Source organism: Dermacentor albipictus, chromosome 9 (assembly GCF_038994185.2).
Source record: "Dermacentor albipictus isolate Rhodes 1998 colony chromosome 9, USDA_Dalb.pri_finalv2, whole genome shotgun sequence".
NCBI classification, from domain to species: Eukaryota; Metazoa; Arthropoda; class Arachnida; order Ixodida; family Ixodidae; genus Dermacentor; species Dermacentor albipictus.
In genome coordinates this window covers 60,483,817-60,505,491 of record NC_091829.1, presented here as the reverse complement: position 1 = coordinate 60,505,491, position 21,675 = coordinate 60,483,817, and the positions used below count along the sequence as shown (strand labels likewise).

At 44.0% G+C, this 21,675-nt stretch overlaps 1 protein-coding gene across 4 annotated transcripts in view; it reads left to right on the top strand.

Moving 5' to 3' along the window:
• LOC135921393 (zinc finger protein 256-like) overlaps positions 1–21,675 on the top strand; it is a 112,878-nt gene that overhangs the window by 32,306 nt on the left and 58,897 nt on the right. For all 4 annotated transcript variants that reach the window (XM_070526026.1, XM_070526027.1, XM_070526028.1 and 1 more), the window contains 2 exons: positions 6,267–6,325; positions 8,679–8,805. The gene's annotated coding sequence lies outside the window, so the exon portion shown is untranslated. The remainder of the gene's footprint in view (positions 1–6,266; positions 6,326–8,678; positions 8,806–21,675) is intronic.

Genomic DNA, 21,675 nt, shown 5'->3' with positions numbered 1-21,675 from the left:
GGTGGTCACCCCACCGCCTTCCATGTTATGTGGGGGTGCACGGGGGACGAACCCATACACTTACGAACACTTCAAACGAAGGAGCAGTGGGAGGCCTCTCTGTCCAGCTCGGGCCTGACAACCCAGCGCAGCCTGGTACAGCAGGCAAGGGCAGCAGCACAGGCCACAGGGGCTCTGAAATGAGTTCTCCATCCGCCGCCCAAGTCTTCGACAACTACTTCTTTCCCTTCGAAATAAATGTTTCTACTACTACTACTCCACGGAGCATTTGAAGGGAACACCTACCGCCGAGCTGACAGGCGAGGTGTTTCGTGAAGGGAAAGGGGCCGCCGCGACACCACATCAACATCCTTCTCGGTTGCCTAGCTGCGTTCTTGACACGTTCCTCGTCCGCCAGCGTCCTCACTGCGCCTGTTTATTTGCTATGAAGAAATTATTACACAAAAAGCAGAAAATAAATTTGCAAGAAAAACGTTCGAAGTAGTGTTTCAAACCTGCAATTCCATGCTTAGAAATGGAGTGTCTTGCCTACTGAACTAAACCAGTAGCTCCAAGATAACAGGCCTGTGCACTATGCATTATGATGCTAGGCTTCTTGGACAGAAATTTTCATTGCCAAGCCCAGCGTGAAAAAAGCTGTGACGACAACCTCAATGCAGTTTTCTCGGGGGTGTGCCCATTAGATTATATGGTAGTAAGGCAAGGTAGTATGATGTCACGCATCAAAGTTCACCATGTTTTGGCTATCTAGCAGGCGTCGCCAATGGGTGTCAGCGCACTCCCTTCCCCGTGATGAGTTCATAACTCGAAGGTTCACTGAGCGACGTTCAAATGAACATTAATGCTTTCTCATTCACAAATCGCAAGCAGCGCTTAGGTATTATCGGATATTTAAAAATCGCCATATCTAACTTGACGTTATGTAAGCGAGCTTAGCACAGACTATGCAGTGGCATAATTTAGGGCTTTTATTATTCATGCAGCAAAAACTTTGTGCGTGTCTAAGCTTCGCCTTTAGATAGAAACGCGATAGCATTCGAAGGTTCCTGACTTATTCGCACGCTTCGCGGCAACTGCAACTTATGCAACTGTAATGTTTACCGGAAAACGCTGGCGGTGAATGCTATGCACGAAGAGGTGCCTTCTGGTAGAAACGCTGCCTCTTGTGTGAGCCGATTCCGGAAGTTGCGCACTGAAGTTGCGCACGATTCCGGAAGTTGCAGTTGCGCAAAAAAATATGGGGTTCTTGTTATATTTTGGCACGTTTACTATTTCAATCTCAGAATATTCAACATGGCAGACATACACTGTCGTTGTTCACGACATTTGTTTGTGGGCTAACATTCTAAAAACTCCGAAGAATAACCTTGTTAAGAATGTAAGACAAGGTATGAGCAACTTTAGTGACCGAATGGTGTGGCACTATGAGCCACCTATACAGTAAGTCATACAGCAAGGTGTGGTATGTACATGTACTTCAATATGTAAAGAACGAAAGGTGGTTAACCGAGGGGCCCGCTTTTTATTAATCGCAAGTAGGCAAGAAACGACGATACCAAGGTCCACATAGGGGAAATTACTTTTGCTTACTAACTGAATTTTAAAAAATAATTATTTCATGGAATTGAAAATGGACAAAAAAGCAACTTGCCGCAGGTGGGGAACGACACCACGTCTTCGCATTACGCGTGCGATGCTCTATACAGTACGAAAATTTTCGCTCACGGGGACGCCGGCGCAGGATGCCGACGCCAACAGCCCATTTTCTGCCATGCGGGAGGCCCTTAACGCTGTCGTGATAAAATTTCTCTTTCGACAAATGAAATAAAATACACGCAAAAGACGGGTCACCTGGATGAGTGAACATGGCGAAAAGACGCAAAAGAAACGAAACAATGCACGCTGCATACTTCGTCGGTACCCAAGCAAGTAAAATATTATCAAATGAGAAAGAAATGTCATACAGTAGCAGACACAATGGCATGCTGAAGGGCAAGCTGGCGAAAGTTTCAAATACGAAGGTTCATGGCAAAAGATATTTCTCTTGATTCGCGGGCAGGTCATCGTAATGGGAACTTTGGGTGCGGTACGTTTTTCCTTGACAACCAATAGTTTTCCCACCTAGGATTGTATAAACGATGTTGAACACGCTTAGCAAGCATCAACTTTGCGGCAGCCAAGAAGAAGCACCGGTATCATTCATTTTCCAAGTAAGATATTGCATAAATAAAAGTATTTGCTAGACAGTGTCACGCAGTGGCAAAAGTGTTGCGAAATTGGAGTTAAAAATTTACTTGCGAGCTTTACGTAATTAATTGAACAATCTCCCGATATGCTTGCACTGAACCTCAATGTTTACTGACAGATTTACTTAGAAAGCATTTAATGTACTAAACATGGAAATAAATGCCCTTCCGTTTAGCATTTGGAGCACGTATTCCTCTACGAATGCTACATACTGTCACGTATATCCTTTCCTAAAGGCAGTAGCAAGGTATAAATTAGTTGGGGCAAAGCGAGAAAGGGCACGTAGGACAATATAAGTGAGCAAATGCACAACGGTTCACTCTTGTTATCCTACGTGCCTTTTTGCTCTTCGCCAGAAGTTGTGCAGCACCAACTAGCTCACCTGTCTGTTTTCTTGCGGAAATCAATTACCGGACTACACTTGTATCACCTAATGAGCCTCTGTGGACTTCCTGTGTGACATGCATTGCGGATGTAGACTGCTAGCCTTCTGAGAGACTGTTTTTCTTCTTACGCTGCAATCACCCTGTTGGCAAGACTTTTCACTCTTGCTTACGCAATAAAAAAAAAATAATTCACTTCATCAAGTTAACGTTGTCTGAGTCCCTAGCGTGTTAAAATCGCCTCGTGATGCTGTGTATAATCTATGTTCAACTGGCGCAGCTGCAGAAAACACAGATAGCAGGCTGAGGCGCGATGAATAACACGCTCAAAAGCCATAGGCGTCTTAACTTTCCTCGATTTGTTCTCAATATTGACTCGTGTTTGCAGCGGCGGGAACATTTGTACCGCAGCAATTTTCATGAAGCATTGGAAGCACCAGTAAATGGCAACTGTCCCCCTTGTTATTCAAACGCTGGCGAAAACAGGAGCGCGAATCCGCTCACGGCTAGTGCACAGGGAAAATTGACTCGACTGCTGACCCGACTTGTTTCTGCTCGTGAACCTTATTTGTTGTGGCTCCATATTTGCAATTGTTATAAAGGTTTGGAACATGGTTTGTTTTCATCCATATACAACTACGGCTTGTAAAATACAATTATTTTAGGTGCGGAGTGGGCAGCAGCGTATATTTTTAACGACAGCACTAGTTTTAGTGCGGGGCGTGAAACGCTATTGATGACTGCGGAGAAATCACACAAAACTGTCGCAAATGTGTCGGGTCTGATTGAGATACGAATATGCATGGCACATGAGCGTTTTTCTACCGAAGAACCGCGACATGTGCAAAGCAGTTGCAGTTCTGTATTACAAAGGGTTAGCGAAGACACTACTGGAATTTGCGGGCAACACAATAAAGACAGCACCACTCGTCAGGTGATAACAAACTACCTGCTTTATGTCAAATGGGCTAGAGAATGCCGCAGCAGTCAGCAGAATCGTAGCCTCTGGCAATAAAAAAATTACGGGGTTTTACGTGCCAGGATCACTTTCTCATTATGAGGCACGCCGCAGTGGAGGACTCCGGAAATCTAGACCACCTGGGCTTCCATAACGTGCACTGAAATCTAAGTACACGGGTGTTTTCGCATTTTGCACCAATTCGGCCGCCATGGCTCAGATTCGATTCCGCGACCCTGTGCTCAGCAGCCCAACACTATAGGTGTTGGTATCATACGCTAGTTAAGGCTAAATTAGTTTTCCTACCTGCTGCACTACGAGGAGCGCTTCCACGAGCAACAATTTCTTCCCAGCAAGATGATCTCTTCACTTTGAGGGAAGCACCAAAGAAAAGTAGCGATATCATCCAATAAATGCATTGTTTTCGTATTTGGTGAGGTTTATTTTGGGTAAATCATTTGGCGGAAAGCAAGAATGGGTAATAGGGGCGCCTCTGCTGCAGTTCAAAAATTTGAACATTAGTGTCAAGCTAGTGGCGGACTCAAACGTCTAGTTTTTGTCCAGATATGCGGTATCATTTTAATCGAAACACCGAAGTGACAAATATTTGATTAGTTTCCGTTCTTCTTTTGGCATTGAGTACGCATGCGCGGTGATTCAACAACGTGCAGCCGACAATACACGCCAGTTATAGGACACCAAAAGAGCAGCCATGGCTGAAGACAGCACCGACGAATGCACGCCTCTTGACTTAAGCATGAAGGACAAAACAACACCAAGTACAAGCCGTGACGGTGCCCAGGAGGCTTCATCTACTTTGGGCGCATACACAACGTGAGCTTCGCCACTTGTAAATCTTTTTCGTTGAATACTGTTACCCTTAGACACGACCAATGTATTAGCCTTTAACATCTGTACATTTGTTCCCACCTGAAACGGGTCTTTCTTGTAGCCGGCTTGAGCTTTGAAATTGGTTGCTTTCTTAGATCAAAACACGTCGACGCAAGGGATATTGCCATGTTCAGTGCAAAGTCAGCGGTTTAGTGCTCAGGATAAGATTTTTCAGAACATGAAGCGAACGTATACGTACAGACAAAAATATTTTCCATTGATGTATACTTCTTGCAATGCACACATGCGATGGAGTGCTATAGGTTGAAGTCCCGGCAACAATTCCGGATGGCACCACCGTATTTAGATGAAAGCGCACTGTAAAAATGCTCTTGTTTACTTGCACTTAGGGGCTCCCCACAGAACCCCGATGGTGAAAACTTTTGCGCAGTCCGCCTAAATTTGGTAAGCGTTTTATCAGGCCATGGTTCTTGCACAAAAACCTCGGAATTAGTTCTAACCGCGGCGAACAATTGGTATGCCGAACCATAAGTGTTTTCTGGACAACTCGTCAAAGTGCGCAGTAATACTGTCATTTGCCAATTAACAAAAGAATGGGAGAAAGTTGGTACTGACCGCCTAAAGCATTACTTTACTAAAAAGTAAACCCCGTGCATGAAAAGCTTCTACTTGTTTTAAAACGATTGTTCTTCCCGTTGCATGTGTTCCTTAAAGGCAATAAATGCGCATTAGAGGAAAGCATACTTTTGCCGCTTGGAGTTGTGTGGCCAAGGAAGGTATATGTTTCTGTTTTTATTGTTTTTGACAACCTAAATTTATATTACTTAGTTCAGATTTTTTTTTTATATATAGCAAACTGGGGTGAGTTAGTACCACAGCGATAAAGAAGTGGGAAGTCATGGTATTCTACGGTACCCTTTACCATTTGTGAACGAAAGCAGTTGCACGTCGCATTTCAGCTATATTCTTGCTAACATTTGCATCAGTCTTAGGATATTTTTCAAGTGTTCTCAGAAGAATCTTTGTCCTTCGAAGAATTCTTATATAGGCTCCAGCGAGTGACATAGAAGCAAACTTTGCATCGCTTGAAAACAAACATTGAGAAACTGCATTCTAATTCATCATTATTTCATTCAAACTCGTCATTTTGTTCGTAAGTATTCAAATTAATACTTGGCTGAGAGGCAGAAACCTGCTTGTATTCCTCAGAGCTAGTCAATTAAGGCTATAATTTCAAATATCACCTGAAATTTGATATATTCCACATAGCTGCCTGATCCATGAGTTATGATTGTAATTGGCATGACAACGCCACATTCACCACGGCGTTGCCGAAACGCATCAGGGAGCCACAAATACTAATTACTCTAACATTAGCGCTGGTTTGCATCGTAATATCAGACACCATCTGCACAGTGTCATTGTAATACTTCAACCTGTTTCATTGATGCAGAAACCCTTTCAGAGATGTTATTAAAAAATTATTCTTAGGATTCTGACACTGCAGCAAATGCCGCAAAAATTTTGCATAGCAAACTACATATGACGCGTTGTAAGTACTTCAACAGGTAAACTGACAGTATTTGTGCAAGCCAAGGCGCCGTTTCGTCTAAGTTGAATAAGTGCTCTCCACCATGTATTGCCCCGAGTGTGCCGTTCATATTAGGCCAGCCAGCATAGTAGGTATTTATTGAGAACGAACCGTTGCGAGTAGTGCATTTACAAAACAGGACTTTGCTTTTTCTGAACCTTGGTTGTATAAAAGATAATTTCACCTTTATTTGTCACAGCTTGTAACTGTCTGTCCACTACTTCATTATTTGTAGGATTTCTGATGACACCTTGCAGCGCATGCCGATGACCGACGAGACTTGCAACGTCGACGGTATGTAGGCGATTGTCACTCGCCTTTACCACAAATATGGCAGATGGCTCCTACGGTTACCGTGGATGCGGTACACCTATAGTGAACAAAGATGCACTTTACCAGCGCCACCAAAGTGGTTTCCGCATCAGCCAGCTGATAACTGTCCTTACTAAGAAATTTTTGTTTTATCTTATATACGCAAATTCATGCGTCGCCTATGCAGTAGATGTTTTTGAAAGAATTTGTTCTTTAATAGGTGGGCTGGTAAAGCACGCCCCTAGATAAGGGCAGAAGCCGAGAATGTTCATTCCATAGAATTATTAATTCACTCGTAAATTGAATCATCGCTTGACCATTGGTCCACAATTTCATTTACCAAACAGAATCTCAGTGCGTTTGACCTGCTGGCAACTCGTTAATATCTCCCTTATACCTATCAAGCTGGATGACAAAGCAAGTGCTTTGAGGCGAATGCCGAGTGTGATGTGCAATTAGTCCGGCATTTCAGATGTCTATGCTGTGGGACGTTACGGTGCTATACCGTTTTAGGCAGAGTTTCAGAAATGTTCTCCAATAGCATGTTACGAGCAGAAGACATATCCCGCTGCTGCCGAATGCAGAAGTTACACCACAGAATTTGGGGCACCCGAAAACAGCCTATATTCGAGCTCTTCATTCTTTATGCCAAGAAAGCCAACACACAGCCGCAGCATAAACAACATCAAAAAATTATTGCAAATATACCGCAAGGACAAAAAAAAGTATTGGTAAGTTTGTGCTCTGTTGCCATAAATTTTTACCAAATGTGCCAACAAGGCGCTTCTGAAACTTAAACATTATTCGTATTGAATTCGCAACAATCACAGTAGCCAACGATTTCCAATGAGGGTGCCATTACTTCCAAATTGAAATGCTTTGTTAACTAGAAAACTTACGTCATGCTGAAACACCGGCTTTCTGCTGAATTCAATTTTTTGTAAGGTGATTAGCCTTCCTTGGATGCGTCAAGCATTATTCGTTCTGCCCGTATCTACGCAACCTCTTTCGCAGGCCCGGCGAACGTCGCGACTTTAGCGGCAGGACTAAGTTGAGAATGCCACACAATAAAAAATGCGTTCCTTAAATTACGTCTATGATATCGCAGTGTATTTCATTCGAAGTCAAAGATAAAACTCGTATCTTTAGTTCCGGTGGTTGGGAATCCGCGTATAATGTTTGCTGTGGCATACCAAGGCATAAACACCAAGGCATGTGGGTGTAGCAGTGCAGTCCACGTTCTTAGCCTACTTCTCCCCTTCATATTTTAAATAAAGGTGTAATTGACAATGCGGCGTGTCCCTACAGTTCTTATGCTATTTGTACTGGCGTCGATGATCACCCTGGGGAGGTTTCTACTGTAACCACTGCCTTTCAGCACGTCTCGCGTTTTCCTTTTCCTTTAATGTCACGCAATTTCTGCGTACTTAAGGAAAACGTGCCCCTGCGTACAATCCTTGCAGCGCTATTCACACAGTCAACACTTTTAACGTACTTTACGCTTTCCGTTGCACCTTTGAGTGGCATTTCCACGTGAAATTGTACTTCCGCATTTCTTTCTAGGCTAATGTACTGTCTGCAACACGAATCTTACATATGCGCTTTGAGCAAATCTTTCTGAAAGTTGCCCTATTGTGTACTGATAGCCTACGCGGGAACACTGGCGAGGACAGCCGTTTTCGCGCTCTTAAATAGATTCTAAACATGCATTGCTTACAGCCGTTGCATAAGAAATTCAGCTACAGGAGTAAATAAATGGGTATCGGAAAATCAGTATCTGAAAGGCGAGTAAGTCTTTGGATGGCGCACCTATCTTTAATAAAAGGACAATCAACTAAGGGCATACGTTGAAAAGCTAAAATACCTCGGTAGAAATGCGTCCTCTCAGTATGTCGTTCCCTTCGTCGGGCTATGCTGCTGCTCGTAATAGTTTAACAATAAGCAAGAACTTCTTGAGGCATCTAATGTGCTTATTACTTGATAATACAGAATATAATACGGCAAGGGTATTACGCCCAAGAGAACGACGTCTTTTTTCACTTTGAGCACTGTCGTATATTGCCCATTGTTTGAGATAAAACGTGATAAGCTTCAGAAGAATTCAACACTGCACAATCTTGATCGTGTTTGGCTTCCCCATCACCACGAAGCTCTGGCATGCCTTCAAGACATATTTGCAGAAAGAAAAACCACTGCGTATGGAAGCACAGCAGTAAAGTTGTCCTACCACTAAAAGCTTCTTGCCAAGTGCCTTAAGCACGAAATATTCATTTCCCATGAATGGTCCCTGCACTACGGCAAATGAACATCTTTAATATATTTTTATGCTATACAGATGCCACTGACAATGGCAGCACAAGTTGCCTGCCCCTGGGGCCCACCAGGAACATCGATAACGTAAGGCCCAGCAGAAGCCACGCTGGCATGGAGGAAGCATCAGCCAGTTTTGAAGACGGTGCCACGTAAGTTCCCATTTAGAAACGTTCCATTACAAGGGAAGTCAGAGACGACAGGGATGGATACCAGTGTAACAATCATGCCCATAGTCGGTAATTTCTCCTTGGGGTGGGGCTCGCTCTGATGGCTGAAACAGGCACTGCGTTGGCACTTTTGAACGTGCGGCCGGCGCGGCAGGCTTTGACAAACTTCGTGGTTTAACAGCGTGACCAGAGATCACACGGCTCTCTGCACGCCCCATGCCACAACCACGAAGCTATACAAGGTCGCCCGATATTCCATGCTGTTAACACGCCGCACTTGGCGGTGGACTTGCTGGTTGGTAGCCTGCTTACTCACTCCCTGTTACGGAATATGTAGATTGTGAAGGAAAGATCCTCATCGCAGCCGAGGCTCACGAAATGAAACAGTGTTTTTGTTTTCCTGTAAAATTCCTCCAAGAATTACGCTGGAACTGACGCAGTTGCGCGAGGGATAAATGTTGCGATAACTTAACTGACAAATAGCAACTGCTGTTCAGACAATATTGTGTCGGCGTAAGAAAGAACCTTTCGCTCAGGATCTACGACCTTAGTACATTGGAAAAGAGGCATGAATGTGCTTGGCAACATACCATACGGGTATTGAAGCTGGTGGCATTTAAAGGAATGTGATATCATAACTAAAGCAGTTGCATTTTAGATTCGTCAAATACTTGAGAGAACGTTGAGAAACTCAAATAAAAATATTACATCTTTAAAACTCTGCAATGATAACACCGCCACGGTACAATCAACTACATCAAATAGCACATTGAAAGCGCTCAAAATTCACGTATTACACACCGCTATGAGATTGTCTGTGTTATGGGTAGATCATTCGCCAGTATTCGGACACATTATATCGATTTCAAGAAAGTTGCAAAAAATATAAAGGAAGTTGCCCGCTTGGGATGCTCCACGATATGTAACTAGTTTAACTGCGATATATATTTTTTTGCTTAGTTAATTTTGTAAACTCTACCCCGCAGGGGCGTATGCGCTAGCAGGCATTTGGTGTGTTGCGACCCCACGTACTCGAGCACATGGGGGTTGGACCCTCCCGCGTCTAACCGTGAGCGGCTTTGCCGGGTCCGGAAAAAGGGGATACTGGGGCTTGAGCCGATGTCGGGTGTTTGGACCTTTACGGCCCCTTGGCGGAGTCAACATATCTCTTCAGCCTCGGCTTCACATAGACGGCACCCCCGGACTGACCCACCCGGGGGAAATCGGTAGTTTTGGTTTCCTGTCCCCCTCTCCATTCTGCATATTTCTCTCTTCCTTGTATTCTTTCCTGTCTTCTCCTCTCTTCTATTTACTTCCGACTTTCCTGGCAGAGAGGGATAACCTTGTGTGGGTGGCCAATCTTGGGTACTATATATTGGGTTATAGTAGCACCGTACAGCTGGCGAGGGCTTGTCTTACTCGTAAGACTTGCTCCGGCCCCATGTTGGGCTCGGTGATGGGCGGGTGGCACTGTTGCTGAACACAACCACTTTCCTGCTGCCGAACTCAACCACTTTCCTTTGGTTGCGCTCTAAAAAGAGCGCGCAACGATGCAACGTTTCAATTCCTTTTGAAGAACGATAAATAACAGTTCCCTTAGTAACAAGCAATCCACAGTGCAGGCAACAAGTGCGTGTTTAAATTATCCCCCTTCTTGGTGGCGAAATGCCCCGCAAGCACTATAGGACCTGGCTACAAAGCCACAAATATGTCCAATGGAGACATCCTCCTTGAATTGAAGGATAAAATGTAACATTATAAAATTAATAATTTGGAATGCATTGGCGATGTAGCCGTCACTGTGCCAGCACAGCGAACCATGAACACGAGCCGTGGAGTAATCTCTGAGGACGACTTCTTGGACCGTAGTAACGAAGAACTGCTTGAAGGTTTCCAGGAGCAAAATGTGATCAAGGTAGAAGGAATCCTAATCCGCAGGAAGAATGAACAACTTCCAACAAAGGACAGTGTACTAACCTTTGGTACTAGTGTGGTGCCTAGTACATTGGATGCAGGCTATATCAAAGTACGTGTTAGGCCGTACATCCCAAATCCTCCACGGTGCTATAAGTGCCAGAGGTATGGGCACGGATCCCAGACATGCCAAGGAAGGCAGACTTGTGCGAAATGCAGCTCGAACGGTCATCCATCAGGCACTCGCGACTTATCTCCACATTGCGAGAACTGTGATGCAACCCATCCAGGCTACTCCAGGACATGCCCTAAATAGAAGAAAAAAAAAGAAATCATTCCGCTATGAGTCAAAGAAAATATAACATTTCACGAAGCAAGGAAACGTCTTTCATACTTAGATCAAACGAGCTATTCCGAGGTGGCGCGACGGGGGGAGCGTCACGAACGCCTCGGGAGTCTACCGCGGTCACTGATAGTGGTCCGGTAGTTACTCCGGCTGCCCTCCTTGGTGGCAGCAGCAAGTGCTGCTCAATCATCATCGAAGGTGGGCCTGCAGACTTCAATTCCGCAGGTTCCAAGGCTTAACCAAACTCCACGGCCTGGGACGCAAGTCTCAGTGCCTAGTTCACGATCCTCCAGTGCCTCCGAGCAGGTTGTGCAGCTCGATCAAAAATCCTTGGCGTCATCGATGGCCAAAGATCAGCGCTTTCACAAGCGCGCTAGAAGATATAAAATACCTGTAACTGCTCAAAGAAAGGGACCGCTAACTTAAACGGTTACCGTCTTAGTATTCATATCTATCCATCTTTAACACGTGCTCTTGAACACACACAACAAAAATCTTCCCCGACATGACTACACAAATAATTAATTGGAATGCCAGGGGCCTATTTAAGAATCTAGATGATGCCAAAGGTCTAGTAGAGTAATATCAGCCACGACTGTTCTTTGTTCAAGAAACAAATTTAAAGTCTACACACAAGAACTTTTTAAGACAGTGCATAATTTTCCGTAAAGATAGAAATATTGGCAATTCTTCTTCAGGTGGTGTGGCAATGATAGCCGAGAAGTCAGAAGCATGCCAGCATGTATAACGCCAGAGCTCAATTGAAGCAGTGGCTGTTCGGGCTATATTGTTCAACCAACTTATAACTATTTGCTCCATATATATATATATATATATATCGCCTGATGAACGGTTTCACAAAGCAGAATTTGAAAAGTTGATTGACCAGCTTCCCGAACCCTATATAGTAATCGGAGACTTCAATGGTCACAGCGCATTCTGCGGTGAGTCAAGATCTGAGCATCACTTCTTCCATACCAGGGATGGAGAATTAGTAATTCATATGGGAGCGATCCCGTCCCAACACTCCTAGAAACAACAAAGTGGCACGATGGACCAGCTTACCCCAAAAAGTGTGAACTTCATAGTGCCGACCGGTTGAAATTTAGAAACCTATGTAAATTGTCCCTTGAAGTTGTGGACCACCTAGGTGTAGAGGAACTCACCAAGTAAATCACTGAATATATCCTCTGTTCTGCTAAAAACTGCATACCTCAGTCCTGCACAGATTAAGTCAATCTAAAACAGTGGTGGAAGAAAGACTGAAACACCAAAGAAACGCCAGGAAAAAGCATGCAGTAGATTTTCAACTACCCAACAACAGAAAATCTAATAGAAATTAAGCGGTGCAAAGCGAATGGCCGCCGTATCCTCCGAATATCCAAAAGCGAAAGCTAGACACGCTACGTATGTTACATAAACTCATACACGGATGTTAGCAAAGTGTATATCAGGGATAACTAAACGGACAGCGTGCAAATCCTTTTCCTCTCATTGCTGGCTCTGGCGATACAATAGAAGATAAAGCAAGCACTCTTGGTGAGCACTTTCAGAGGGTATCAAACTCCGAAAATTATAGCGAGAAGTTCTTACACCAAAAAAATATATGAAAATATTCATTTGCGTCTAAACAAGTTGTCATCAGAAGGATACAACAAACAACTAACATTCCATGAACTCAAGCTTGCCCTAGGCTCTTGTGGCAGCTCAGCTCCACGCTCTGACGTAATAACATGAAATATTTATTTATTTATTTATTTATTTATTTATTTATTTATTTATTTATTTATTTATTTATTTATTTATTTATTTATTTATTTATTTATTTATTTATTTATTTATACACATACCTCACAGGCTCCAACTGGAGTATTGCGTGAGGGGGTAAGAGAAAAATGTCGAAAACAGGAGCAAGAAACATAGCTAACAACAAATCAAACAATGAAAAAAAGAAAAAAGTTGAATCGAAATACGCCGAACAACATCAAGCAAACGAAGAACAACAAAAACACTCTGGACGAACAGAAACGCGCATGGCTCATCCAATTGCTGCAAAGAACTGCAAGTGCATGTCAAGTGATATGCTGTCCACAGAATGACAGTCAAGTGACATGGTACAAATGAAACGTGTGCGCATAATACGGAATCAATTTTTTAAATGTTTCTCTAAACGTGACATTCCTCCCACCTTGGGAACAATGTCTAGTCACCCTGTGACTTGTCCTTTACTGAGCTTAACAAAAAGAGTTGTCCAAATTATCAACAATCTGCCTGGTGAGACCGTAAACTGCATCTTATGTCTTTACAATGAGATTTTTGCAGCTGGTCATGTACCGTCATCTTCGAAGGAGGCAATAGTCCTGCCAATACTGAAAGACGACAAAGACCCTTCCTTAGTTAACAATTACAAACCAACTGCACTCCCTAGCTGTTCGCTTAAAGTATTTGAAAAAATTATTACCCGTCGCCTTGTGTTCTTTTTGGAATATAATAGTATCTTGGTCCCTCACCAATCTGGTTTCCGAGGAGCAAGCTCGACAACTGATAATCTTGATCTCCATGAGTCATATATACGTGACACATTTGTACACAGCCAAAACTGTCTATCTGTATTCTTTGAGCTTGAGAAGGCATATCGTACTGCCTGGCAATATGGTGTTCTGCAACACCTGTCGTCCTATGGAATTTGTGTTTATATGCTGAACATATTGCAAAATTACCCATCTGAAATCTGAATTGGCAACGTACTATCGCGCACTTTTGTTCAAGGAAACTGCGTACCACAGGGAGGAGAGCTAAGTTACACACTTTTCTTAATTAAAATGAACTCTCTCCCCTCTGCTATACCATTCATGGTGTCTTATTCTGCCTATGTGGACGACATCCAAGTCAGCTTTAAATCCTGCAATCTGTCCATGTGTGAATGCCAGATACAGGTAAGTGTTAATCGGCTCGTGGAATGGGCAGAGGAAAATGGGTTTAGGTTCAGTGCAGAGAAGAGTACCTGTGTGCTGTTTTGCAGACGAAGACGGGTATTTCCTGACCCATGCATAACGATGAATTGAAGAAGCCTACTAATTAGAAAGGAACAAATATATATAGGCGTAAATTTTGATAGTAAGCTAACCTTCATGCAACATATAAAATAGTTGAAGCTTAAATGTCTTAAAACTATGAACCTTTTAAACAATTTATTTCACCAGTCGTGGCGAACAGATAGGTATTGTCTCCTATCTTTCTTTGAAAGCCGTGTGCTGTCGTGCAAAGACTTTGGATATATTGTTTACCAGTCAGCTTCAAAGGCAGCACTTAAGCTACTCGATCCTATCTATTACTTAGGTATCCGCCTAGCACGTGGTACCTTCATACGAGCCCTGTCCAAAGCGTCTATGCAGAGTCGGATCAGTGGCCACTGGATTATCAGCGCACATATCTCGGAGTCACCTATGCAATAAGAACGATGTCGTTAAAACAACATCCATGCAATGCACTCATATATGATCAGTACTAAAACCAGCAGTACTTCAACCGGCCGTATCACGCCCCGCCGTTCCCATTAGCAGTAATGTCTGTTGCTGAAAAACTTGCAATAGTTTTCACAGATCTGCAGGAAAGTGACTATGGTGAATTCCTCCCACCTTGGGAGCAATGTCTAGTCACCTGTGACTTGTCCTTTACAGAGCTTAACAAAAAGAGTTGTCCAAGTATCCTTATTCAGCAACATTTCATGGCCCTTGAAGACAAGTACAGATCTATTGCATTTTTCACTGATGCTTCAAAGTGTGCAAATTCGGTATCATGTGCCACCCATGGCCCAAACTTCTCAAACTTTAGAACTTTGCGCAACCATAGCAGCATCTTTACAGTGGAAGCATACGGTATTCTGATCATTGTTGAGTATATAGTACACCACAAGATACAAAAGTCTATAATATACACACATTCTTTAAGCGTTGTCACCACCCCCCCGTCCTTTGGCAAAGCAAGCCGAAACACCTTATTAAACAAGCTCCTTCAACTAATTCAAGTTGAATCCCAGAGTGGCTTGGTGCCAGGCCACTGTGATCGCAGGCAATGAAATGTCGGACAAAAATGCTGGACAAGCGTTTCATCGGGATACAATTGATGTAAGCTGTATACCTGGTGCAGGCATGAAACCTGCGGTACGAAAGGCCCTCCGTAATCATTGGCAAGCTGATTGGGACAGGGTAGTCGAAAATGGGCTGCACCTTTTAAAACCGCAGTTAACCAAATGCTTCCCGCTGAAGCTTGATCGACTCACCCAAGTCTGGCTGGCACGACACAGAAAAGGACACATTTGTGGCACATACAAATGCCTCTAGACTGCAACTGACCCAACGACGTGCACACGCTGCGGTGAGAACTTAACCGTCTTACATGTCCTGAGTCAATGTACTCCACTTCACCGAGAGCCATTGGCTCAGTTTATGGAACTTTACTCACACAATATACCCCCCCATCCCGGCATGATCTGATCAGAGGATGCACTTTTTAACTTCAAAAGAACGCTTATAATTATCTTGCACGAGTTAACTTTCTAGACGTCATCTCGTATCATCCTAAACATGAGATTGTGCCTCACAGGAGAGATATGGTCTGACGCACAAAAGTAAGCCTGAGCTCTCGCTCCTCTTGCGTACGGAAGAATTGTAAAGCTAGGGACACGGACAATCCCCAATAATTGATCATCTGTGCCTATAACCAATGAATGTAAGGCCTTATACTCATCTTAGTAAATATTTTAAAATTGATGCGCAGCTATATGTAGACATAGTTTATGTGAAAGCGTCTATACAGCTTTTATTTTAGGTCCTGTTCAAAAACTCACAATTTTACTAAACCAAGCCACATGTCCTGTCACGTTTTGGCCTTAGATGCCCTAGCGCCAATAAAATTCAACCATGATCATCATTATCAACTTTGTAAATTCTAAGCTTCAATTATTTTTAAGCTTAACTAGTTGATCATTTTTCCCACTTGCAAGCCTGAATAAAAGTTTTGATGGATAATTTGGCGCAGTCTAAGTGGCTCTATCGAACGAAATTTCGTTATTTGAAAGTTGTCATTCTAAACTAAATAATCTGGTCTGGATGCCGGCCAAACTGTAGTGATTAGAAACGACGTACAAGGTAACACCACACGACTCGAACCAAACTATAGCATTGCCTGAGCCATGTGAACAACCGTAACAAGAATAAATACATGTATACAAGTAAAAACCATATTACCGCAAGAATGGCGACCAATGTCCATGTACTGCTTGGCGCAGACATTTCAAGCGAGCAGCAGGTTGTACAAAAGACACACTGTATGCGCCGTCTCTGTTCGACTGCCCGTTGCATTTTTCTTCACTAAACGGTAGAAACGCTGTAGCACCAGCATTGCCTTAACTCAACGCTTTGCAGCGTTCATTACCTTATTGAGAAAAAAAGAAAATACTTCTTCGGTAGCACATTTCATCCATTATAAATTAAATCACTGAAGTATTTGATGTTTTTGTGCCTGCTACGTATGGGGGGAAATGATTATGTGTGTGTCGTTCTCATGATGCCTACGGCACTAACGGCGTGCAGTTCGAATGCGACTCAAATAACAAATGACTTCGTACAAACCCTGCAGGAAAACTTGAACCCGGCAGTTTTTCTTCGTATTCGATGTGTAGGACTTTAGTTAAGGCGTATGACGTACAACGGGGAGTCATTCCACCTACACATGTCAGAAATGACGCGAATAGTTTGCCTCTGCGCCATTCCGTTTCTTAAATCGAGAGCCTCAATAGGCAAGTTTCAACGGCATCTACCCGCAGAAAAAGCGCCTCTAGTGAGAGCGAAATATCATCAGGAATGGCTCACACCCCATAAGCAAGCAAGCAAGTAATGGCTGAATATGAACCAAGGAAAGAAACGAACCAACGAGCGACGGAAAAAAAGAGAGCCAATGAAAACAAGAACGAAATCACCTTTAGGAATGCATTATGTTCCCGCATGTGACGTTGAGGAGGTCAACCTACAGTGCCAAAAGTTTACTTCGTACGGCAGCTCACTATGTCTGACCCGTCAGATCGTACAACTTTAGGCATTACCATTTATAGCAGGAGGATTTCCTCTTCAGGTGTTAGTAGAGTGTAACATGCTGCTGAACCTTTCTACTCTTCCTAGCGACAATCTTTCCTGAAAAATTCACCGACCATTAGGATAGCCCATAAAGTGACATTTTAGAGCAACTGTGTACGTGTTTTTAATACGGGATATATTCAGGCAAATATTTTGAGAGATACAAATAGCAGAGGTCAAGCGCGATGGCTTTTGTAAATGACTGATCGAAGGATCTAGTGTAATAGCTGGTGCTGTGTGGCTTCCATAAAATACGCGCATAAACTGAGATTGGCAAACAATTGCACACCAATGCAATCGAAGCATACAATTCATCAAGCCAAAGCGAGAGCCCACACGAGCTGATCATGGCACAAAATGAGCGCTCTGGCTGAGATCCGATGGTACTACGAAACGAGCGGTAGCGCGAGTCTGCATAAAACCAATCTTCCGCGCTCATCTCACTGAAGGGGCAGCTATCATTGGTCTCGGCCTCTCGACCATTCAAGGCTCGCTTCTTCTGCCACTCCGCATTCACTATTTCATCTTTCGCTCTTGTGTCCGTTCGCTCGGTTACGCCGCCGACGCTCGCCGCAACAATGGGTCACTAAGAGCTGCGCAATAAAACAGAGACCTATTTTACCCGACGCAAAACGTCTTTCTCAATGCCAAATGTCTCACTACCAAAAGCACGCTTCTGGACTTTTGCTTGAATGCTCCTTGTGAGCGTGTAGAAAACGGAGTTGTATTTTCAATACTCAGACCGGCTAGTTCTTAAACTTACCATCACTGAGAGATTCTTATCTCCTGCACCTGGTTCGTGTAGGAAATGCGATGTATTAGATGATGCAAGGATTCTGTGCTGCTTGCCACTCGAACGAGGAAAATTCATTCCTAGTTTAGCATCACAGGCCACCGAAAGCACCACCGTTCAATTTCTGCCAAACTAGAGCCCAAATGGAGCGCTAAATATCAATGCAGCAACTTAGCGCTAAGAGCGAGCCGCCTTACCATTCATACGCGATTTTTTTTTTGTCAAACACTTCATTGGTCAAATAGTGTTTTGTCGTCCCACAACAAGAGCGAGCCATTTTGAGCTAATTTACCAGTATCTTTGCAGGAATGCTACTGGAACCGGAGGAATGGAAGAGCAAGGCTTCTGCGCTGTCAGAGCAAGTGTTCAATCGTCTGCAAAGAAGTCGAAACACAAATGTCAAACATGTGGTAAATTTTTTAGAAGGGCTGACTATCTATCTGCACATTACCGCACGCATACCGGCGAAAGACCATACAAATGTGGAATATGTGAGAAATCATTCGCGTACAGGTCGAATTTGCGTGATCATGAACGGATTCACACAGGTTTGAAACCCCATAACTGTCGAATATGCACTAAACCGTTCAAAAACAAAACGGATCTTTACCATCATCTCAAATCACACAGTAACGACAGACCTTTCGTTTGCGACATATGTACTCGCTCCTTTAAGCACAAATCGCATCTCCAAAGACACCGCAAAGGATTTCACGAGGACGGAACACCGTAGAAGTGAAAGCAGTGTGGATTTCGGTCCACAAAGCGAGAAAACATCGACGCACATCTCTGCCAGAATACTGGCCGCTAATTGTGTGGAGATTCGTCTAGACATGCATTTTAACGAATTGCACATCCCGTGACGCATACGCTGGGCAGTCTTAACAGTGTGACTAGTGCGCAAGTGCAGTAAATCGCCCATCGGTTTTGTATATGAACGTGACCATGCACCCATGCAGGAAAAAATAAGCGCTGACATTCTCTCGCCGGGGTGATAAACTAACCGGACGCATTGTGTGGAGAGGCGGGCTTCTTTTGACGTGTAAGACTGCTGAGTGAAATGTAAGACGTAAATGATGCCACTTGACTTTCCGAAATTACGAAAGGAAACGTCGTCTCCAGCAGAATTTGGGATGTTTGAATATCGAAGTATATTGCAGGTCCTGGCTAGAGCATATTCTTTGCACAACTATGTTGTTCGCCGAAGTAGCTTTAGCGAACTTATCTCTAGACAAACCTCAATGAGCAGCAAGTTCGAGCAGCAAGTTCGTGCCAGTCACTAGAAGGTTGAAACGTTCGCACAGAATCCTTGACACCTGGTTTAGTTCTGCGCAAATGGTCTGACAGTGTACTAGTAAACAAGCTTTACCTTATTATCGTCTTAATTATTCTGCAGTGTCAATAGAAGAGAACACCTCTCATTAGGAAACATTTAAAAAGAAGGCACAGTTTTCTTGTCAACTAAAAAAATATCTGCCAATAATTGAGGTCCCTAAGCCTTGCTGCCTTCCAGAGACAGCTTTTACGACAATATGTAGACATGAACATGGGGACATTTCTGTCCCTTACCGATTGTTCAATGCACGTAATGCTTTGGTTCGCTTTTTGGCTCTTGTATTCCCAGCGAAGATTTTTCTTCTTTATCATGCCGATGAGAAAACTGGAACTGAATTAGACTGAAATCATATATAGCTTCACAATATATGTTCTACCAAAACGAATATTTTAGCTGTTGTTGTATTAACGTGGAACTTCTGTCACTTTTAATGTGCCGTTCCTCATTCATTCTGAAGGCGTCTCTTCTCCCTTGCACTGCACTAGAATTTTTAGAATTTTTAGCCTGATGTGACAAACGTGTCGCTGCGCGCAAGATAGCTTTTAGTTATAATATTGACACGCGCAGTTCGTATGTCTTCTTGCTGTAGGCACGTTTCACCGGATGCCCTTCTCATTGCATGACGCCCCTGCATGCATCAGAAGATGCTCCAAAGTTCGGTCTTATATTTGGTATTGTTCAATTTTTATCACCAAATTTCACGCGCAACGCAAATACAGTTGTGCATTCCGGAAGGCACCCGAGCACCAGCGATGCCGCTGGAATCTTCTACGAAGAATGCGTGAACAGCCTACGCTTGTTAATCGTAAATCTCTTGTTCGACGATCGATTCATGTGCCCGGCACTATTTTTCTACCCGAATGTAACTTGTTTTGTGGGTTCCGGTTCACCCAATAAAGAATGGTTCGTGAGTGATGGTTCTTGTTACTGTGTTATCTGTCGTATCTACAACGCGACATCTCGTAGAGGACCTTTGTGGTGACTGATCAAACCCTGCCAGTCATGAAAAATATTGGAGGACGCTTAAGCTTCACCTTCGACAGTGGAACGCGATAACTTTATCGCACCCCGTTCGCGCTGCCCATTAATAAACGCAAGGGTATTGGGGCATCCTCGCACCTGTCCCCGCACGGCCCAAATGCGCTCAAACAAGACGAAGGGGAGAAGCGGGCGAGTGGTGCGCAGCTGTCGGGGCAGCGACGTACATTGCCAGGAGGGGGTCTTCTGAGTTTGCCGCAAGATGGCTTTGCGTGTGCGCCAAGCGCAGAAGAATTGTAGCGGTAACGTACTTCGCTAGTCGTTTAACTCCGACTTCTGTAATTTACATGCTCATAATAACCGATATGAACCGCCGTATGACTTTCTACGGAACGTTTATAAGGCAACGCAGCATTCACTAGAGGCGCTTTTGTCCCGCTTTGAGCCATCGAACTCGTCGCTGAGTGTTAGCGTCTCCTTCTCACATTATGGAGACCCTGGTTCGATTCCCACCCAACCCATTTCGGAAGTTATTTATGAATTGCCTTCCGGGATTTTTCGCTCATGGCCAACGCCGCCGACAGAGAAACCAACGACACCAGCTTTTCTGCGACACGAGCTCCTTAACGCTGTCGCGTTAACATTGTCAACATCGCCATGGAGGATCGAGCTAGCCGCAGACTACGCCTGCCGCTTTAGTACGGACCTCTGCCCGAGAAGACCAGGACGATCATGACCCCAACAAATTCCACTGTGAGTGTGCCCGTGTCACCCGCAGTGACGTGTGCTGCAAATCCAAGGAAGCCACCGATAATTAGCGGATCACCATTTGGAGATCTGGAAAGCTGGCCGGAAACCTTTGGAAAACCACTATGTTTAACAATTGAATCTATGATGAGCTGCAGTTTCACAGTGCATTTCTCCATACATTCACGAGCGTCATGCCCAAGGAGCCAGCCGAAGTTGAATAGGGATGCCGAACGAGAACACCGTGACCCTCGGGGCAGAAATTCAGGCACTTCGACCCACAAATGTCCGAGAGGAAAGCGTTCTTCCGCGCTGCGGTTTTAAACAAATGGTTTACACAGGATGGATACGTGAACCAGCCAAAACCATTCCAATATTCCTAACGGAAGTCACTGGTATGGAAAAGACGTTGGAATAGCGCACTCAGCAACATCGTCGCCTGGTGCTCCCGCCGAGTTGAAAAATTCAAACACAATAAGCTCCGACGAACTCCGAAACGCCCCTATAACAGTCTCCCGTGAACTACTTAAGATGTTCTCTTCGATGCAGCTGAAGTAGCCTTAATTGCTGGCGTCATCTGGGGGGGAGGTCCAGCAAAGCGAGG